This window comes from Cavia porcellus, unplaced genomic scaffold, assembly GCF_034190915.1.
Source record: "Cavia porcellus strain 051 isolate PalLab524CR breed Dunkin Hartley unplaced genomic scaffold, mCavPor4.1 scaffold_39, whole genome shotgun sequence".
Lineage (NCBI taxonomy): Eukaryota > Metazoa > Chordata > Mammalia > Rodentia > Caviidae > Cavia > Cavia porcellus.
Window position 1 is genome coordinate 6,207,508 of NW_026947522.1, and position 20,973 is coordinate 6,228,480.

Sequence of the window (20,973 nt, forward strand, 5' to 3'; positions counted from 1 at the left end):
TGGTGCGCAATGTACGGGTTTCTAACAGGCCATTCACTAGTAGGAGTGAGAAAAACATCACAGGGTGTTGTGAATCGGAGGGCCTGGATTAGGATAAGCAGTGAGTGGCAATGTAGTATGGAGAAAAGCACCATGGGGTGGTCCACATTGGGAGGTCAGGAAACTTGCAGTGGCAATGTAGGTTAGGTTTGTGAAAACCATCGCGGGGTGGTGCACATTGTAAGGGTTTCTAACAGGCCATTCACTAGTAGGAGTGAGAAAGACATCACGGGGTGGTGTGAATTGTAGGGACTTAGTTAGGATAGGCAAGGAGTGGCCGTGTAGGAGGAGAAAAGCACCATGGGGTGGTCAGCATAGGGAGGTCTGGAAATATGCAGTGGCAGGTAGGATATGTTTCTGAAAAACATCGCAGGGTTGTGCGCACTGTAAGGGTTTCTAACAGGCAACTCAGTAGTAGGGGCGAGAAAAACATCACGGTGTGTTGTGAATTGGAGGAGCTGAATCAAGATAGGCAGTAAGTTGTAATGTAGGATGAAGAAAAGATCCAGGGGTGGTCAGCATGGGGAGGGCAGGAAACATGCAGTGGCAATGTAGGTTAGGTTTCTGAAAAACATCATGGGGTGGTGAGCATTGTAAGGTTTCTTAAAGGCGTTTCACTAGTAGGAGTGAGAAAAACATCACAGGGTGGTGCGCATTGTATGGGTGTGTGTTACATTAGATTCACTAGTAGGAGTGAGAAAAACATCACGGGGTGGTGCGCATTGTATGGGTGTGTGTTACATTACAGTCACTAGTAGGAGTGAGAAAAACACGGGGTGGTGCGCATTGTATGGGTGTGTGTTACATTACATTCACTAGTAGGAGTGAGAAAAACATCACGGGGTTGTGCGCATTGTATGGGTGTGTGTTACATTAGATTCACTAGTAGGAGTGAGAAAAACATCACGGGGTGGTGCGCATTGTATGGGTGTGTGTTACATTACATTCACTAGTAGCAGTGAGAAAAACATCACGGGGTGGTGCGCATTGTATGGGTGTGTGTTACATTAGATTCACTAGTAGGAGTGAGAAAAACATCACGGGGTGGTGCGCATTGTATGGGTGTGTGTTACATTACATTCACTAGTAGGAGTGAGAAAAACATCACGGGGTGGTGCGCATTGTATGGGTGTGTGTTACATTACATTCACTATTAGGAGTGAGAAAAACATCACGGGGTGGTGTGCATTTTATGGGTGTGTGTTACGTTACATTCAATAGTAGGAGTGAGAACAATATCACGGGGTGGTGCGCATTGTATGGGTGTGTGTTACGTTACATTCACTAGTAGTAGTGAGAAAAACATCACGGGGTGGTGTGAAACTGAGGGTCTGAAATAGGATAGGCAGTGAGTGGCAATGTAGCATGGAGAAAAGCACCGCGGGGTGGTCAGCATGGGGAGGTCAGGGAACATGCAGTGGCAATGTAGGATAGGTTTCTGAAAAACATCGCGGTGTGGTGCGCATTGTATGGGTGTGTGTTACATTAGATTCACTAGTAGGAGTGAGAAAAACATCACGGGGTGGTGCGCATTGTATGGATGTGTGTTACACTACATTCACTAATAGGAGTGAGAAAAACATCCCGGGGTGGTGTGCATTGTATGGGTGTGTGTTACATTAGATTCACTTGTAGGAGAGAGAAAAACATCACGGGGTGGTGCGCATTGTATGGGTGTGTGTTACATTACATTCACTAGTAGGAGTGAGAAAAACATCACGGGGTGGTGCGCATTGTATGGGTGTGTGTTACATTAGATTCACTAGTAGGATTGAGAAAAACATCACGGGGTGGTGCGCATTGTATGGGTGTGTGTTACATTACATTCACTAGTAGGAGTGAGAAAAACATCACGGGGTGGTGCGCATTGTATGGGTGTGTGTTACATTACATTCACTAGTAGGTGTGAGAAAAACATCACGGGGTGGTGTGCATTTTATGGGTGTGTGTTACATTACATTCACTAGTAGGAGTGAGAAAAACATCCCGGGGTGGTGTGAATCGGAGGGTCTGAATTAGGATAGGCAGTGAGTGGCAATGTAGGATGGAGAAAAGCACCGCGGGGTGGTCAGCATGGGGAGGTCAGGGAACATGCAGTGGCAATGTAGGATAGGTTTCTGAAAAACATCGCGGGGTGGTGCGCATTGTATGGGTGTGTGTTACATTAGATTCACTAGTAGGAGTGAGAAAAACATCACGGGGTGGTGCGCATTGTAAGGGTTTCTAACAGGCCATTCACTAGTAGGAGTCATAAGAACATCACTGGGTTGTGTGAATCAGAGGGCCAGAATCAGGATAGGCAGTGACTGGCAATGTTGGATGGAGAAAAGTACCACGGGGTGATTAGGATGTGGAAGTCAGGAAACATGCAGGGCCAATGTAAGATTGGTTTCTGAAAAAAATCACGTGGTGGTGCCGATTGAAAAGGTTTCTAACAGGCCATTCACTAGTAGAAGTGAGAAAAACATCATGGGGTGGTGTGAATCGGAGGGGCAGAATTAGGATAGGCAGTGAGTGGCAATGTATAATGGAGAAAAGCACCACGGGGTGGTCAGCATGGAAATGTCAGGAAACATGCAGTGGCAATGTAGGATAATTTTCTGAAAAACATCGCGGGGTGGTGCCCATTGTCAGGGTTTCTAACAGGCCTTTCCCTAGTAGGAGTGAGAAAAACATCACGGGGTTGTGTGATTCGAAGGGCCTGAATTAGGATAGGCAGTGAGTGGCAATGTAGGAAAGAGAAAAGCACCATGATGTGGTCAGCATGGGGAGGTCAGGAAACATGCAGTGGCAATGTAGGATAGGTTTTTGAAAAACATCGCGGGGTGGTGCGCATTGTACGGGTTTCTAACAGGCCATTCAATAGCAGGAGTGAGAAAAACATCACAGGGTGTTGTGAATCGGAGGTCCTGGATTAGGATAAGCAGTGAGTGGCAATGTAGTATGGAGAAAAGCACCATGGGGTGGTCCACATTGGGAGGTCAGGAAACTTGCAGTGGCAATGTAGGTTAGTTTTGTGAAAACCGTCGCGGGGTGGTGCACATTGTAAGGGTTTCTAACAGGCCATTCACTAGTAGGAGTGAGAAAGACATCACGTGGTGGTGCGAATTGGAGGGACTTAGTTAGGATAGGCACGGAGTGGCAGTGTAGGAGGAGAAAAGCACCATGGGGTGGTCAGCATAGGGAGGGCTGGAAATATGCAGTGGCAGGTAGGATATTTTTCTTAAAAACATCACAGGGTTGTGCGCCCTGTAAGTGTTTCTAACAGGCAACTCACTAGTAGGGGCGAGAAAAACATCTCGGTTTGGTGTGAATTGGAGGATCTGAATCTGGATAGGCAGTAAGTGGTAATGTAGGATGAAGAAAAGATCCAGGGGTGGTCAGCATTGGGAGGGCAGGAAACATGCAGTGGCAATGTAGGTTAGGTTTCTGAAAAACATCATGGGGAGTGAGCATTGTAAGGTTTCTTAAAGGCGTTTCACTAGTAGGAGTGAGAAAAACATCACGGGGTGATGTGAATCGGAAGGCCTGAATTAGGATAGGCATCGAGTGGCAATGTATGATGGAGAAAAACACTACGGGGTGGTTAGCATGGGGAAGTCAGGAAACATGCAGTGGCAATGTCAGATATGTTTCTGAAATATATCGTGCAGTGGTGAGCATTGTAAGGGTTTCTAACAGGCCATTCACTAGTAAGAGTGAGAAAAACATCACGGGGTTGTGTGCATCGGAGGGCCTGAATTAGGATAGGCAGTGAGAGGCAATGTAGGAAGGAGAAAAGCACCACGGGGTGGTCATCATGGGGAGGTCAGGAAACATGCAGTGTCAATGTAGGATAGGATTCTGAAAAACATTGCGGGTTGGTGCACATTGTAAGGGTATCTAACAGGCCATTCACTAGAAGGAGTGAGAAAACATCCCGCGGTGGTGTGAATCGGAGGGCCTGAATTAGGATAGGCAGTGAGTGGCAATGTAAAATGGAGAAAAGCACCACGGGGTGGTCATCATGTGGAGGTAAGGAAACATTCAGTGGCAATGTAGGATAGGTTTCTGAAAAACATCGGGGGGGGTGCGCACTGTACTGGTTTCTAAATGGCCATTCTCTAGTAGGAGTGACAAAAACACCACGGGGTTGTGTGAATCGGAGGGCCTGAATTAGAATAGTCAGTTAGTGGCAATGTAGGATGGAGAAAAGCACCACGGGGTGGTCAGCATGGGGAGGTTCGGAAACATGCAGTGGCAATGTAGGATAATTTTCTGAAAAACCTCTCGGCGTGGTGCGCATTGTAAGTGTTTCTAACAGGCCATTCACTTCTAGGAGTGAGAAAAACATCACGGGGTGGTGTGAATCGGACGGCCTGCATTAGGATAGGCAGTGAGTGGCAATGTAAGATGTAGAAAAGCACCACAGGGTGATTAGGATGTGGAAGTTATGAAACATGCAGGGCCAATATAAGATGGGTTTCTGAAAAAAATTGCGTGGTGGTGCCCATTGAAAGGGTTTTTAACAGGCCATTCACTAGTAGCAGTGAGAAAAACATCAAGGGTTGGTGTGAAACGGAGGGACTTAATTAGGATAGGCAGTGAGAGGCAATGTAGAATGGAGAAAAGCACCACGGGGTGGTCAGCATGGAGATGTCAAGAAACATGCAGTGGCAATGCAGGATATGTTTCTGAAAAACATCGCGGGGTGGTGCGCACTGTAAGGGTTTCTAACAGGCCATTCACTAGTAGGAGTGAGAAAAACATCACGGGGTGGTGTGAATCAGAGGGCCTGAATTATTTTAGGCAGTGAGTGGCAATGTAGGAAGGAGAAAAACACCACTTGGTGGTCAGCATGGGGACGTCAGGAAACATGCAGTGGCAATGTAGGATAGGTTTCTGAAAAACATCGCGGGGTGGTGCGCATTTATGGGTTTCTAACAGGCCATTCACTAGTAGGAGTGATAAGAACATCACCGGGTGGTGTGAATCAGAGGGCCTGAATCAGGATAGGCAGTGAGTGGCAATGTTGGATGGAGAAAAGTACCACGGGGTGATTAGGATGTGGAAGTCAGGAAACATGCAGGGCCAATGTAAGATTGGTTTCTGAAAAAAATCACGTGGTGGTGCCGATTGAAAAGGTTTCTAACAGGCCATTCCCTAGTAGAAGTGAGAAAAACATCATGGGGTGGTGTGAATCGGAGGGGCAGAATTAGGATAGGCAGTGAGTGGCAATGTAGGATGGAGAAAAGCACCACGGGATAGTCAGCATGGAGATGTCAGGAAACATGCAGTGGCAATGTAGGATAATTTTCTGAAAAACATCGTGGGGTGGTGCGCATTGTCAGGGTTTCTAACAGGCCTTTCCCTAGTAGGAGTGAGAAAAACATCACGGGGTTGTGTGATTCGAAGGGCCTGAATTAGAATAGGCAGTGAGTGGCAATGTAGGAAAGAGAAAAGCACCATGCTGTGGTCAGCATGGGGAGGTCAGGAAACATGCAGTAGCAATGTAGGATAGGTTTTTGAAAAACATCGCGGGGTGGTGCGCAATGTACGGGTTTCTAACAGGCCATTCACTAGTAGGAGTGAGAAAAACATCACAGGGTGTTGTGAATCGGAGGGCCTGGATTAGGATAAGCAGTGAGTGGCAATGTAGTATGGAGAAAAGCACCATGGGGTGGTCCACATTGGGAGGTCAGGAAACTTGCAGTGGCAATGTAGGTTAGGTTTGTGAAAACCATCGCGGGGTGGTGCACATTGTAAGGGTTTCTAACAGGCCATTCACTAGTAGGAGTGAGAAAGACATCACGGGGTGGTGTGAATTGTAGGGACTTAGTTAGGATAGGCAAGGAGTGGCCGTGTAGGAGGAGAAAAGCACCATGGGGTGGTCAGCATAGGGAGGTCTGGAAATATGCAGTGGCAGGTAGGATATGTTTCTGAAAAACATCGCAGGGTTGTGCGCACTGTAAGGGTTTCTAACAGGCAACTCAGTAGTAGGGGCGAGAAAAACATCACGGTGTGTTGTGAATTGGAGGAGCTGAATCAAGATAGGCAGTAAGTTGTAATGTAGGATGAAGAAAAGATCCAGGGGTGGTCAGCATGGGGAGGGCAGGAAACATGCAGTGGCAATGTAGGTTAGGTTTCTGAAAAACATCATGGGGTGGTGAGCATTGTAAGGTTTCTTAAAGGCGTTTCACTAGTAGGAGTGAGAAAAACATCACAGGGTGGTGCGCATTGTATGGGTGTGTGTTACATTAGATTCACTAGTAGGAGTGAGAAAAACATCACGGGGTGGTGCGCATTGTATGGGTGTGTGTTACATTACAGTCACTAGTAGGAGTGAGAAAAACACGGGGTGGTGCGCATTGTATGGGTGTGTGTTACATTACATTCACTAGTAGGAGTGAGAAAAACATCACGGGGTTGTGCGCATTGTATGGGTGTGTGTTACATTAGATTCACTAGTAGGAGTGAGAAAAACATCACGGGGTGGTGCGCATTGTATGGGTGTGTGTTACATTACATTCACTAGTAGCAGTGAGAAAAACATCACGGGGTGGTGCGCATTGTATGGGTGTGTGTTACATTAGATTCACTAGTAGGAGTGAGAAAAACATCACGGGGTGGTGCGCATTGTATGGGTGTGTGTTACATTACATTCACTAGTAGGAGTGAGAAAAACATCACGGGGTGGTGCGCATTGTATGGGTGTGTGTTACATTACATTCACTATTAGGAGTGAGAAAAACATCACGGGGTGGTGTGCATTTTATGGGTGTGTGTTACGTTACATTCAATAGTAGGAGTGAGAACAATATCACGGGGTGGTGCGCATTGTATGGGTGTGTGTTACGTTACATTCACTAGTAGTAGTGAGAAAAACATCACGGGGTGGTGTGAAACTGAGGGTCTGAAATAGGATAGGCAGTGAGTGGCAATGTAGCATGGAGAAAAGCACCGCGGGGTGGTCAGCATGGGGAGGTCAGGGAACATGCAGTGGCAATGTAGGATAGGTTTCTGAAAAACATCGCGGTGTGGTGCGCATTGTATGGGTGTGTGTTACATTAGATTCACTAGTAGGAGTGAGAAAAACATCACGGGGTGGTGCGCATTGTATGGATGTGTGTTACACTACATTCACTAATAGGAGTGAGAAAAACATCCCGGGGTGGTGTGCATTGTATGGGTGTGTGTTACATTAGATTCACTTGTAGGAGAGAGAAAAACATCACGGGGTGGTGCGCATTGTATGGGTGTGTGTTACATTACATTCACTAGTAGGAGTGAGAAAAACATCACGGGGTGGTGCGCATTGTATGGGTGTGTGTTACATTAGATTCACTAGTAGGATTGAGAAAAACATCACGGGGTGGTGCGCATTGTATGGGTGTGTGTTACATTACATTCACTAGTAGGAGTGAGAAAAACATCACGGGGTGGTGCGCATTGTATGGGTGTGTGTTACATTACATTCACTAGTAGGTGTGAGAAAAACATCACGGGGTGGTGTGCATTTTATGGGTGTGTGTTACATTACATTCACTAGTAGGAGTGAGAAAAACATCCCGGGGTGGTGTGAATCGGAGGGTCTGAATTAGGATAGGCAGTGAGTGGCAATGTAGGATGGAGAAAAGCACCGCGGGGTGGTCAGCATGGGGAGGTCAGGGAACATGCAGTGGCAATGTAGGATAGGTTTCTGAAAAACATCGCGGGGTGGTGCGCATTGTATGGGTGTGTGTTACATTAGATTCACTAGTAGGAGTGAGAAAAACATCACGGGGTGGTGCGCATTGTAAGGGTTTCTAACAGGCCATTCACTAGTAGGAGTCATAAGAACATCACTGGGTTGTGTGAATCAGAGGGCCAGAATCAGGATAGGCAGTGACTGGCAATGTTGGATGGAGAAAAGTACCACGGGGTGATTAGGATGTGGAAGTCAGGAAACATGCAGGGCCAATGTAAGATTGGTTTCTGAAAAAAATCACGTGGTGGTGCCGATTGAAAAGGTTTCTAACAGGCCATTCACTAGTAGAAGTGAGAAAAACATCATGGGGTGGTGTGAATCGGAGGGGCAGAATTAGGATAGGCAGTGAGTGGCAATGTATAATGGAGAAAAGCACCACGGGGTGGTCAGCATGGAAATGTCAGGAAACGTGCAGTGGCAATGTAGGATAATTTTCTGAAAAACATCGCGGGGTGGTGCCCATTGTCAGGGTTTCTAACAGGCCTTTCCCTAGTAGGAGTGAGAAAAACATCACGGGGTTGTGTGATTCGAAGGGCCTGAATTAGGATAGGCAGTGAGTGGCAATGTAGGAAAGAGAAAAGCACCATGATGTGGTCAGCATGGGGAGGTCAGGAAACATGCAGTGGCAATGTAGGATAGGTTTTTGAAAAACATCGCGGGGTGGTGCGCATTGTACGGGTTTCTAACAGGCCATTCAATAGCAGGAGTGAGAAAAACATCACAGGGTGTTGTGAATCGGAGGTCCTGGATTAGGATAAGCAGTGAGTGGCAATGTAGTATGGAGAAAAGCACCATGGGGTGGTCCACATTGGGAGGTCAGGAAACTTGCAGTGGCAATGTAGGTTAGTTTTGTGAAAACCGTCGCGGGGTGGTGCACATTGTAAGGGTTTCTAACAGGCCATTCACTAGTAGGAGTGAGAAAGACATCACGTGGTGGTGCGAATTGGAGGGACTTAGTTAGGATAGGCACGGAGTGGCAGTGTAGGAGGAGAAAAGCACCATGGGGTGGTCAGCATAGGGAGGGCTGGAAATATGCAGTGGCAGGTAGGATATTTTTCTTAAAAACATCACAGGGTTGTGCGCCCTGTAAGTGTTTCTAACAGGCAACTCACTAGTAGGGGCGAGAAAAACATCTCGGTTTGGTGTGAATTGGAGGATCTGAATCTGGATAGGCAGTAAGTGGTAATGTAGGATGAAGAAAAGATCCAGCGGTGGTCAGCATTGGGAGGGCAGGAAACATGCAGTGGCAATGTAGGTTAGGTTTCTGAAAAACATCATGGGGAGTGAGCATTGTAAGGTTTCTTAAAGGCGTTTCACTAGTAGGAGTGAGAAAAACATCACGGGGTGGTGTGAATCGGAAGGCCTGAATTAGGATAGGCATCGAGTGGCAATGTATGATGGAGAAAAACACTACGGGGTGGTTAGCATGGGGAAGTCAGGAAACATGCAGTGGCAATGTCACATATGTTTCTGAAATATATCGTGCGGTGGTGAGCATTGTAAGGGTTTCTAACAGGCCATTCACTAGTAAGAGTGAGAAAAACATCACGGGGTTGTGTGCATCGGAGGGCCTGAATTAGGATAGGCAGTGAGAGGCAATGTAGGAAGGAGAAAAGCACCACGGGGTGGTCATCATGGGGAGGTCAGGAAACATGCAGTGTCAATGTAGGATAGGATTCTGAAAAACATTGCGGGTTGGTGCACATTGTAAGGGTATCTAACAGGCTATTCACTAGTAGGAGTGAGAAAAACATCCCGGGGTGGTGTGAATCGGAGGGCCTGAATTACGATAGGCAGTGAGTGGCAAAGTAGGATGGAGATAAGCACCACAGGGTGGTCAGCATGGGGAGGCCAGGAAACATGAAGGGGCAATGTAGGATACTTTTCTGAAAAACATCACGGGGTGGTGCGCATTGTAAGGGTTTCTAACAGGCCATTGACTAGTAGGATTGAGAAAAAACGTCACGGGGTGATTTGAATGAGATGTTCTGAATTAGGATATACAGTGAGGGGCAATGTAGGATGGAGAAAAGGACCACGGGTTGGTCAGCATGGGGAGGTCGGGAAACATACATTGGCTATGTATAATAGGTTTCTGAAAAACATCGCTGGTGGTGCACATTGTAAGGCTTTCTAACAGGCCATTCACTAGTAGGAGTGAGAAAAACATCACGGGGTGGTGTGAATCGGAGGGTCTGATTTAGGATAGGCAGTGAGTGGAAATGTAAAATGGAGAAAAGCACCACGGGGTGGTCATCATGGGGAGGACAGGAAACATGCAGTGGCAATGTCGGATAGTTTTCTGAAAAACATCATGGGGTGGTGCGCATAGTAAGGGGTTCTAACAGGCCATTCACTAGTAGGAGTGATAAAAACATCACGGGGTGGTGTGAATCAGATGTTCTGAATTAGTATAGGCAGTGAGTGGCAATGTAGGATGGAGAAAAGCACCACGGGGTGGTCATCATGGGGAGGTCAGGAAACATGCATTGGCAATGTAGGATAGGTTTCTGAAAAACATCGCGGGGTGGTGTGCATTGTAAGGCTTTCTAACAGGCCATTCACCAGTAGAATGAGAAAAACATCACGTGGTGGTGTGAATCCGTGGGCCTGAATTAGGATAGGCAGTGAGTGGCAACATAAAATGGTGAAAAGCCCCACGGTGTGGTCAGCATGGGGAGGTCAGGAAACATGCAGTGGCAATGTAGGAAAAGTTTCTGAAAAACATCGCGGGTGGTGCGCATTTTAAGTGTTTGTAGCAGGCCATTCACTAGTAGGAGTGAGAAAATCATCACGGGGTGGTGTGAATGGGAGGGCCTGAATTAGGATAGGCATCGAGTGGCAATGTAGGATGGAGAAAAACACTACGGGCTGGTTAGCATGGGGAGGTCAGGAAACATGCAGTGGCAATGTCAGATATGTTTCTGAAATATATCGTGCAGTGGTGAGCATTGTAAGGGTTTCTAACAGGCCATTCACTAGTAAGAGTGAAAAAAAAATCACGGGGTTGTGTGAATCGGAGGGCCTGAATTAGGATAGGCAGTGAGTGGCAATGTAGGAAGGAGAAAAGCACCACGGGGTGGTCATCATGGGGAGGTCAGGAAACATGCAGTGGCAATGTAGGATAAGTTTCTGAAAAACATCGAGGGGTGGTGCGCATTGTACGGGTTTCTAACCGGCCATTCACTAGTAGGAGTGAGAAAATCATCACGGGATGGTGTGAATTGGAGGGCCTGAATTAGGATACGCAGTGAGTGGCAATGTAGCATAGAGAAAAGTACAACGGGGTGGTTCAGCATGGTGAGTTCAGGACACATGCAGTGTCAATGTAGGATCGGATTCTGAAAAACATTGCGGGGTGGTGCACATTGTAAGGGTGTCTAACAGGCTATTCACTAGTAGGAGTGAGAAAAACATCACGGGGTGGTGTGAATCGGAGGGCCTGAATTACGATAGGCAGTGAGTGGCAAAGTAGGATGGAGAAAAGCACCACAGGGTGGTCAGCATGGGGAGGTCAGGAAACATGAAGGGGCAATGTAGGATACTTTTCTGAAAAACGTCACGGGGTGGTGCGCATTGTAAGGGTTTCTAACAGGCCATTGACTAGTAGGATTGAGAAAAAACGTCACGGGGTGATTTAAATGAGATGTTCTGAATTAGGATATACAGTGAGTGGCAATGTAGGATGGAGAAAAGGACCACGGGTTGGTCAGCATGGGGAGGTCGGGAAACATACATTGGCTATGTATAATAGGTTTCTGAAAAACATCGCTGGTGGTGCGCATTGTAAGGCTTTCTAACAGGCCATTCACTAGTAGGAGTGAGAAAAACATCACGGTGTGGTGTGAATCGGAGGGCCTGATTTAGGATAGGCAGTGAGTGGCAATTTAAAATGGAGAAAAGCACCACGCGGTGGTCATCATGGGGAGGACAGGAAACATGCAGTGGCAATGTAGGATAGTTTTCTGAAAAACATCACGGGGTGGTGCGCATTGTAAGGCTTTCTAACAGGCCATTCACTAGTAGGAGTGAGAAAAACATCACGGTGTGGTGTGAATCCGTGGGCCTGAATTAGGATAGGTAGTGAGTGGCAATGTAGGATGGAGAAAAGCACCACGGGGTGGTCAGCATGGGGAGGTCAGGAAACATGCATTGACAATGTAGGATAGGTTTCTGAAAAACATCGCGGGGTGGTGTGCATTGTAAGGCTTTCTAACAGGCCATTCACCAGTAGAATGAGAAAAACATCACGTGGTGGTGTGAATCCGTGGGCCTGAATTAGGATAGGCAGTGAGTGGCAACATAAAATGGTGAAAAGCCCCACGGTGTGGTCAGCATGGGGAGGTCAGGAAACATCCAGTGGCAATGTAGGAAAAGTTTCTGAAAACCATCGCGGGGTGGTGCGCATTGTAAGTGTTTGTAGCAGGCCATTCACTAGTAGGAGTGGGAAAATCATCACGGGGTGGTGTGAATGGGAGGGCCTGAATTAGGATAGGCAGTGAGTGGCAATGTAGGATGGAGAAAATCACCACAGCGTGGTCAGCATGGGGAGGTCATGAAACATGCAGTGGCAATGTAGGATAGTTTTCTGAAAAACATCATGGGGTGGTGCACATTGTAAGGGTTTCTAACAGGCCATTCACTAATAGGAGTGAGAAAGCATCATGGGGTGTTGTGAATGGGAGGGCCTGATTTAGGATAGGCAGTGAGTGGCAATGTAGGATGGAGCAAAGCAATACGGGGTGGTCAGCATGAGGAGGTCAGGAAACATGCACTGGAAATGTAGGATAATTTTCTGAAAAACATCACGGGGTGGTGCCCATTGTAAGGCTTTCTAACAGGCCATTCACTAGAAGGAGTGAGAAAACATCCCCCGGTGGTGTGAATCGGACGGCCTGAATTAGGATAGGCAGTGAGTGGCAATGTAAACTGGAGAAAAGCACCACGGGGTGGTCATCATGTGGAGGTCTGGAAACATTCAGTGGCAATGTAGGATAGGTTTCTGAAAAACATCGGGGGGTGTGCGCACTGTACTGGTTTCTAAATGGCCATTCTCTAGTAGGAGTGACAAAAACACCACGGGGTTGTGTGAATCGGAAGGCCTGAATTAGAATAGTCAGTGAGTGTCAATATAGGATGGAGAAAAGCACCACGGGGTGGTCAGCATGGGGAGGTTCGGAAACATGCAGTGGCAATGTAGGATAGTTTTCTGAAAAACCTCTCGGCGTGGTGCGCATTGTAAGTGTTTCTAACAGGCCATTCACTTCTAGGAGTGAGAAAAACATCACGGGGTGGTGTGAATCGGACAGCCTGCATTAGGATAGGCAGTGAGTGGCAATGTAAGATGTAGAAAAGCACCACAGGGTGATTAGGATGTGGAAGTCATGAAACATGCAGGGCCAATATAAGATGGGTTTCTGAAAAAAATTGCGTGGTGGTGCCCATTGAAAGGGTTTTTAACAGGCCATTCACTAGTAGCAGTGAGAAAAACATCAAGGGTTGGTGTGAAACGGAGGGACTTAATTAGGATAGGCAGTGAGAGGCAATGTAGAATGGAGAAAAGCACCACGGGGTGGTCAGCATGGAGATGTCAAGAAACATGCAGTGGCAATGCAGGATATGTTTCTGAAAAACATCGCGGGGTGGTGCGCACTGTAAGGGTTTCTAACAGGCCATTCACTAGTAGGAGTGAGAAAAACATCACGGGGTTGTGTGAATCAGAGGGCCTGAATTATTTTAGGCAGTGAGTGGCAATGTAGGAAGGAGAAAAACACCACTTGGTGGTCAGCATGGGGACGTCAGGCAACATGCAGTGGCAATGTAGGATAGGTTTCTGAAAAACATCGCGGGGTGGTGCGCATTTATGGGTTTCTAACAGGCCATTCACTAGTAGGAGTGATAAGAACATCACCGGGTGGTGTGAATCAGAGGGCCTGAATCAGGATAGGCAGTGAGTGGCAATGTTGGATGGAGAAAAGTACCACGGGGTGATTAGGATGTGGAAGTCAGGAAACATGCAGGGCCAATGTAAGATTGGTTTCTGAAAAAAATCACGTGGTGGTGCCGATTGAAAAGGTTTCTAACAGGCCATTCCCTAGTAGAAGTGAGAAAAACATCATGGGGTGGTGTGAATCGGAGGGGCAGAATTAGGATAGGCAGTGAGTGGCAATGTAGGATGGAGAAAAGCACCACGGGATAGTCAGCATGGAGATGTCAGGAAACATGCAGTGGCAATGTAGGATAATTTTCTGAAAAACATCGTGGGGTGGTGCGCATTGTCAGGGTTTCTAACAGGCCTTTCCCTAGTAGGAGTGAGAAAAACATCACGGGGTTGTGTGATTCGAAGGGCCTGAATTAGAATAGGCAGTGAGTGGCAATGTAGGAAAGAGAAAAGCACCATGCTGTGGTCAGCATGGGGAGGTCAGGAAACATGCAGTAGCAATGTAGGATAGGTTTTTGAAAAACATCGCGGGGTGGTGCGCAATGTACGGGTTTCTAACAGGCCATTCACTAGTAGGAGTGAGAAAAACATCACAGGGTGTTGTGAATCGGAGGGCCTGGATTAGGATAAGCAGTGAGTGGCAATGTAGTATGGAGAAAAGCACCATGGGGTGGTCCACATTGGGAGGTCAGGAAACTTGCAGTGGCAATGTAGGTTAGGTTTGTGAAAACCATCGCGGGGTGGTGCACATTGTAAGGGTTTCTAACAGGCCATTCACTAGTAGGAGTGAGAAAGACATCACGGGGTGGTGTGAATTGTAGGGACTTAGTTAGGATAGGCAAGGAGTGGCCGTGTAGGAGGAGAAAAGCACCATGGGGTGGTCAGCATAGGGAGGTCTGGAAATATGCAGTGGCAGGTAGGATATGTTTCTGAAAAACATCGCAGGGTTGTGCGCACTGTAAGGGTTTCTAACAGGCAACTCAGTAGTAGGGGCGAGAAAAACATCACGGTGTGTTGTGAATTGGAGGAGCTGAATCAAGATAGGCAGTAAGTTGTAATGTAGGATGAAGAAAAGATCCAGGGGTGGTCAGCATGGGGAGGGCAGGAAACATGCAGTGGCAATGTAGGTTAGGTTTCTGAAAAACATCATGGGGTGGTGAGCATTGTAAGGTTTCTTAAAGGCGTTTCACTAGTAGGAGTGAGAAAAACATCACAGGGTGGTGCGCATTGTATGGGTGTGTGTTACATTAGATTCACTAGTAGGAGTGAGAAAAACATCACGGGGTGGTGCGCATTGTATGGGTGTGTGTTACATTACAGTCACTAGTAGGAGTGAGAAAAACACGGGGTGGTGCGCATTGTATGGGTGTGTGTTACATTACATTCACTAGTAGGAGTGAGAAAAACATCACGGGGTTGTGCGCATTGTATGGGTGTGTGTTACATTAGATTCACTAGTAGGAGTGAGAAAAACATCACGGGGTGGTGCGCATTGTATGGGTGTGTGTTACATTACATTCACTAGTAGCAGTGAGAAAAACATCACGGGGTGGTGCGCATTGTATGGGTGTGTGTTACATTAGATTCACTAGTAGGAGTGAGAAAAACATCACGGGGTGGTGCGCATTGTATGGGTGTGTGTTACATTACATTCACTAGTAGGAGTGAGAAAAACATCACGGGGTGGTGCGCATTGTATGGGTGTGTGTTACATTACATTCACTATTAGGAGTGAGAAAAACATCACGGGGTGGTGTGCATTTTATGGGTGTGTGTTACGTTACATTCAATAGTAGGAGTGAGAACAATATCACGGGGTGGTGCGCATTGTATGGGTGTGTGTTACGTTACATTCACTAGTAGTAGTGAGAAAAACATCACGGGGTGGTGTGAAACTGAGGGTCTGAAATAGGATAGGCAGTGAGTGGCAATGTAGCATGGAGAAAAGCACCGCGGGGTGGTCAGCATGGGGAGGTCAGGGAACATGCAGTGGCAATGTAGGATAGGTTTCTGAAAAACATCGCGGTGTGGTGCGCATTGTATGGGTGTGTGTTACATTAGATTCACTAGTAGGAGTGAGAAAAACATCACGGGGTGGTGCGCATTGTATGGATGTGTGTTACACTACATTCACTAATAGGAGTGAGAAAAACATCCCGGGGTGGTGTGCATTGTATGGGTGTGTGTTACATTAGATTCACTTGTAGGAGAGAGAAAAACATCACGGGGTGGTGCGCATTGTATGGGTGTGTGTTACATTACATTCACTAGTAGGAGTGAGAAAAACATCACGGGGTGGTGCGCATTGTATGGGTGTGTGTTACATTAGATTCACTAGTAGGATTGAGAAAAACATCACGGGGTGGTGCGCATTGTATGGGTGTGTGTTACATTACATTCACTAGTAGGAGTGAGAAAAACATCACGGGGTGGTGCGCATTGTATGGGTGTGTGTTACATTACATTCACTAGTAGGTGTGAGAAAAACATCACGGGGTGGTGTGCATTTTATGGGTGTGTGTTACATTACATTCACTAGTAGGAGTGAGAAAAACATCCCGGGGTGGTGTGAATCGGAGGGTCTGAATTAGGATAGGCAGTGAGTGGCAATGTAGGATGGAGAAAAGCACCGCGGGGTGGTCAGCATGGGGAGGTCAGGGAACATGCAGTGGCAATGTAGGATAGGTTTCTGAAAAACATCGCGGGGTGGTGCGCATTGTATGGGTGTGTGTTACATTAGATTCACTAGTAGGAGTGAGAAAAACATCACGGGGTGGTGCGCATTGTAAGGGTTTCTAACAGGCCATTCACTAGTAGGAGTCATAAGAACATCACTGGGTTGTGTGAATCAGAGGGCCAGAATCAGGATAGGCAGTGACTGGCAATGTTGGATGGAGAAAAGTACCACGGGGTGATTAGGATGTGGAAGTCAGGAAACATGCAGGGCCAATGTAAGATTGGTTTCTGAAAAAAATCACGTGGTGGTGCCGATTGAAAAGGTTTCTAACAGGCCATTCACTAGTAGAAGTGAGAAAAACATCATGGGGTGGTGTGAATCGGAGGGGCAGAATTAGGATAGGCAGTGAGTGGCAATGTATAATGGAGAAAAGCACCACGGGGTGGTCAGCATGGAAATGTCAGGAAACATGCAGTGGCAATGTAGGATAATTTTCTGAAAAACATCGCGGGGTGGTGCCCATTGTCAGGGTTTCTAACAGGCCTTTCCCTAGTAGGAGTGAGAAAAACATCACGGGGTTGTGTGATTCGAAGGGCCTGAATTAGGATAGGCAGTGAGTGGCAATGTAGGAAAGAGAAAAGCACCATGATGTGGTCAGCATGGGGAGGTCAGGAAACATGCAGTGGCAATGTAGGATAGGTTTTTGAAAAACATCGCGGGGTGGTGCGCATTGTACGGGTTTCTAACAGGCCATTCAATAGCAGGAGTGAGAAAAACATCACAGGGTGTTGTGAATCGGAGGTCCTGGATTAGGATAAGCAGTGAGTGGCAATGTAGTATGGAGAAAAGCACCATGGGGTGGTCCACATTGGGAGGTCAGGAAACTTGCAGTGGCAATGTAGGTTAGTTTTGTGAAAACCGTCGCGGGGTGGTGCACATTGTAAGGGTTTCTAACAGGCCATTCACTAGTAGGAGTGAGAAAGACATCACGTGGTGGTGCGAATTGGAGGGACTTAGTTAGGATAGGCACGGAGTGGCAGTGTAGGAGGAGAAAAGCACCATGGGGTGGTCAGCATAGGGAGGGCTGGAAATATGCAGTGGCAGGTAGGATATTTTTCTTAAAAACATCACAGGGTTGTGCGCCCTGTAAGTGTTTCTAACAGGCAACTCACTAGTAGGGGCGAGAAAAACATCTCGGTTTGGTGTGAATTGGAGGATCTGAATCTGGATAGGCAGTAAGTGGTAATGTAGGATGAAGAAAAGATCCAGGGGTGGTCAGCATTGGGAGGGCAGGAAACATGCAGTGGCAATGTAGGTTAGGTTTCTGAAAAACATCATGGGGAGTGAGCATTGTAAGGTTTCTTAAAGGCGTTTCACTAGTAGGAGTGAGAAAAACATCACGGGGTGGTGTGAATCGGAAGGCCTGAATTAGGATAGGCATCGAGTGGCAATGTATGATGGAGAAAAACACTACGGGGTGGTTAGCATGGGGAAGTCAGGAAACATGCAGTGGCAATGTCAGATATGTTTCTGAAATATATCGTGCGGTGGTGAGCATTGTAAGGGTTTCTAACAGGCCATTCACTAGTAAGAGTGAGAAAAACATCACGGGGTTGTGTGCATCGGAGGGCCTGAATTAGGATAGGCAGTGAGAGGCAATGTAGGAAGGAGAAAAGCACCACGGGGTGGTCATCATGGGGAGGTCAGGAAACATGCAGTGTCAATGTAGGATAGGATTCTGAAAAACATTGCGGGTTGGTGCACATTGTAAGGGTATCTAACAGGCTATTCACTAGTAGGAGTGAGAAAAACATCCCGGGGTGGTGTGAATCGGAGGGCCTGAATTACGATAGGCAGTGAGTGGCAAAGTAGGATGGAGATAAGCACCACAGGGTGGTCAGCATGGGGAGGCCAGGAAACATGAAGGGGCAATGTAGGATACTTTTCTGAAAAACATCACGGGGTGGTGCGCATTGTAAGGGTTTCTAACAGGCCATTGACTAGTAGGATTGAGAAAAAACGTCACGGGGTGATTTGAATGAGATGTTCTGAATTAGGATATACAGTGAGGGGCAATGTAGGATGGAGAAAAGGACCACGGGTTGGTCAGCATGGGGAGGTCGGGAAACATACATTGGCTATGTATAATAGGTTTCTGAAAAACATCGCTGGTGGTGCACATTGTAAGGCTTTCTAACAGGCCATTCACTAGTAGGAGTGAGAAAAACATCACGGGGTGGTGTGAATCGGAGGGTCTGATTTAGGATAGGCAGTGAGTGGAAATGTAAAATGGAGAAAAGCACCACGGGGTGGTCATCATGGGGAGGACAGGAAACATGCAGTGGCAATGTCGGATAGTTTTCTGAAAAACATCATGGGGTGGTGCGCATAGTAAGGGGTTCTAACAGGCCATTCACTAGTAGGAGTGATAAAAACATCACGGGGTGGTGTGAATCAGATGTTCTGAATTAGTATAGGCAGTGAGTGGCAATGTAGGATGGAGAAAAGCACCACGGGGTGGTCATCATGGGGAGGTCAGGAAACATGCATTGGCAATGTAGGATAGGTTTCTGAAAAACATCGCGGGGTGGTGTGCATTGTAAGGCTTTCTAACAGGCCATTCACCAGTAGAATGAGAAAAACATCACGTGGTGGTGTGAATCCGTGGGCCTGAATTAGGATAGGCAGTGAGTGGCAACATAAAATGGTGAAAAGCCCCACGGTGTGGTCAGCATGGGGAGGTCAGGAAACATGCAGTGGCAATGTAGGAAAAGTTTCTGAAAAACATCGCGGGTGGTGCGCATTTTAAGTGTTTGTAGCAGGCCATTCACTAGTAGGAGTGAGAAAATCATCACGGGGTGGTGTGAATGGGAGGGCCTGAATTAGGATAGGCATCGAGTGGCAATGTAGGATGGAGAAAAACACTACGGGCTGGTTAGCATGGGGAGGTCAGGAAACATGCAGTGGCAATGTCAGATATGTTTCTGAAATATATCGTGCAGTGGTGAGCATTGTAAGGGTTTCTAACAGGCCATTCACTAGTAAGAGTGAAAAAAAAATCACGGGGTTGTGTGAATCGGAGGGCCTGAATTAGGATAGGCAGTGAGTGGCAATGTAGGAAGGAGAAAAGCACCACGGGGTGGTCATCATGGGGAGGTCAGGAAACATGCAGTGGCAATGTAGGATAAGTTTCTGAAAAACATCGAGGGGTGGTGCGCATTGTACGGGTTTCTAACCGGCCATTCACTAGTAGGAGTGAGAAAATCATCACGGGATGGTGTGAATTGGAGGGCCTGAATTAGGATACGCAGTGAGTGGCAATGTAGCATAGAGAAAAGTACAACGGGGTGGTTCAGCATGGTGAGTTCAGGACACATGCAGTGTCAATGTAGGATCGGATTCTGAAAAACATTGCGGGGTGGTGCACATTGTAAGGGTGTCTAACAGGCTATTCACTAGTAGGAGTGAGAAAAACATCACGGGGTGGTGTGAATCGGAGGGCCTGAATTACGATAGGCAGTGAGTGGCAAAGTAGGATGGAGAAAAGCACCACAGGGTGGTCAGCATGGGGAGGTCAGGAAACATGAAGGGGCAATGTAGGATACTTTTCTGAAAAACGTCACTGGGTGGTGCGCATTGTAAGGGTTTCTAACAGGCCATTGACTAGTAGGATTGAGAAAAAACGTCACGGGGTGATTTAAATGAGATGTTCTGAATTAGGATATACAGTGAGTGGCAATGTAGGATGGAGAAAAGGACCACGGGTTGGTCAGCATGGGGAGGTCGGGAAACATACATTGGCTATGTATAATAGGTTTCTGAAAAACATCGCTGGTGGTGCGCATTGTAAGGCTTTCTAACAGGCCATTCACTAGTAGGAGTGAGAAAAACATCACGGTGTGGTGTGAATCGGAGGGCCTGATTTAGGATAGGCAGTGAGTGGCAATTTAAAATGGAGAAAAGCACCACGCGGTGGTCATCATGGGGAGGACAGGAAACATGCAGTGGCAATGTAGGATAGTTTTCTGAAAAACATCACGGGGTGGTGCGCATTGTAAGGCTTTCTAACAGGCCATTCACTAGTAGGAGTGAGAAAAACATCACGGTGTGGTGTGAATCCGTGGGCCTGAATTAGGATAGGTAGTGAGTGGCAATGTAGGATGGAGAAAAGCACCACGGGGTGGTCAGCATGGGGAGGTCAGGAAACATGCATTGACAATGTAGGATAGGTTTCTGAAAAACATCGCGGGGTGGTGTGCATTGTAAGGCTTTCTAACAGGCCATTCACCAGTAGAATGAGAAAAACATCACGTGGTGGTGTGAATCCGTGGGCCTGAATTAGGATAGGCAGTGAGTGGCAACATAAAATGGTGAAAAGCCCCACGGTGTGGTCAGCATGGGGAGGTCAGGAAACATCCAGTGGCAATGTAGGAAAAGTTTCTGAAAACCATCGCGGGGTGGTGCGCATTGTAAGTGTTTGTAGCAGGCCATTCACTAGTAGGAGTGGGAAAATCATCACGGGGTGGTGTGAATGGGAGGGCCTGAATTAGGATAGGCAGTGAGTGGCAATGTAGGATGGAGAAAATCACC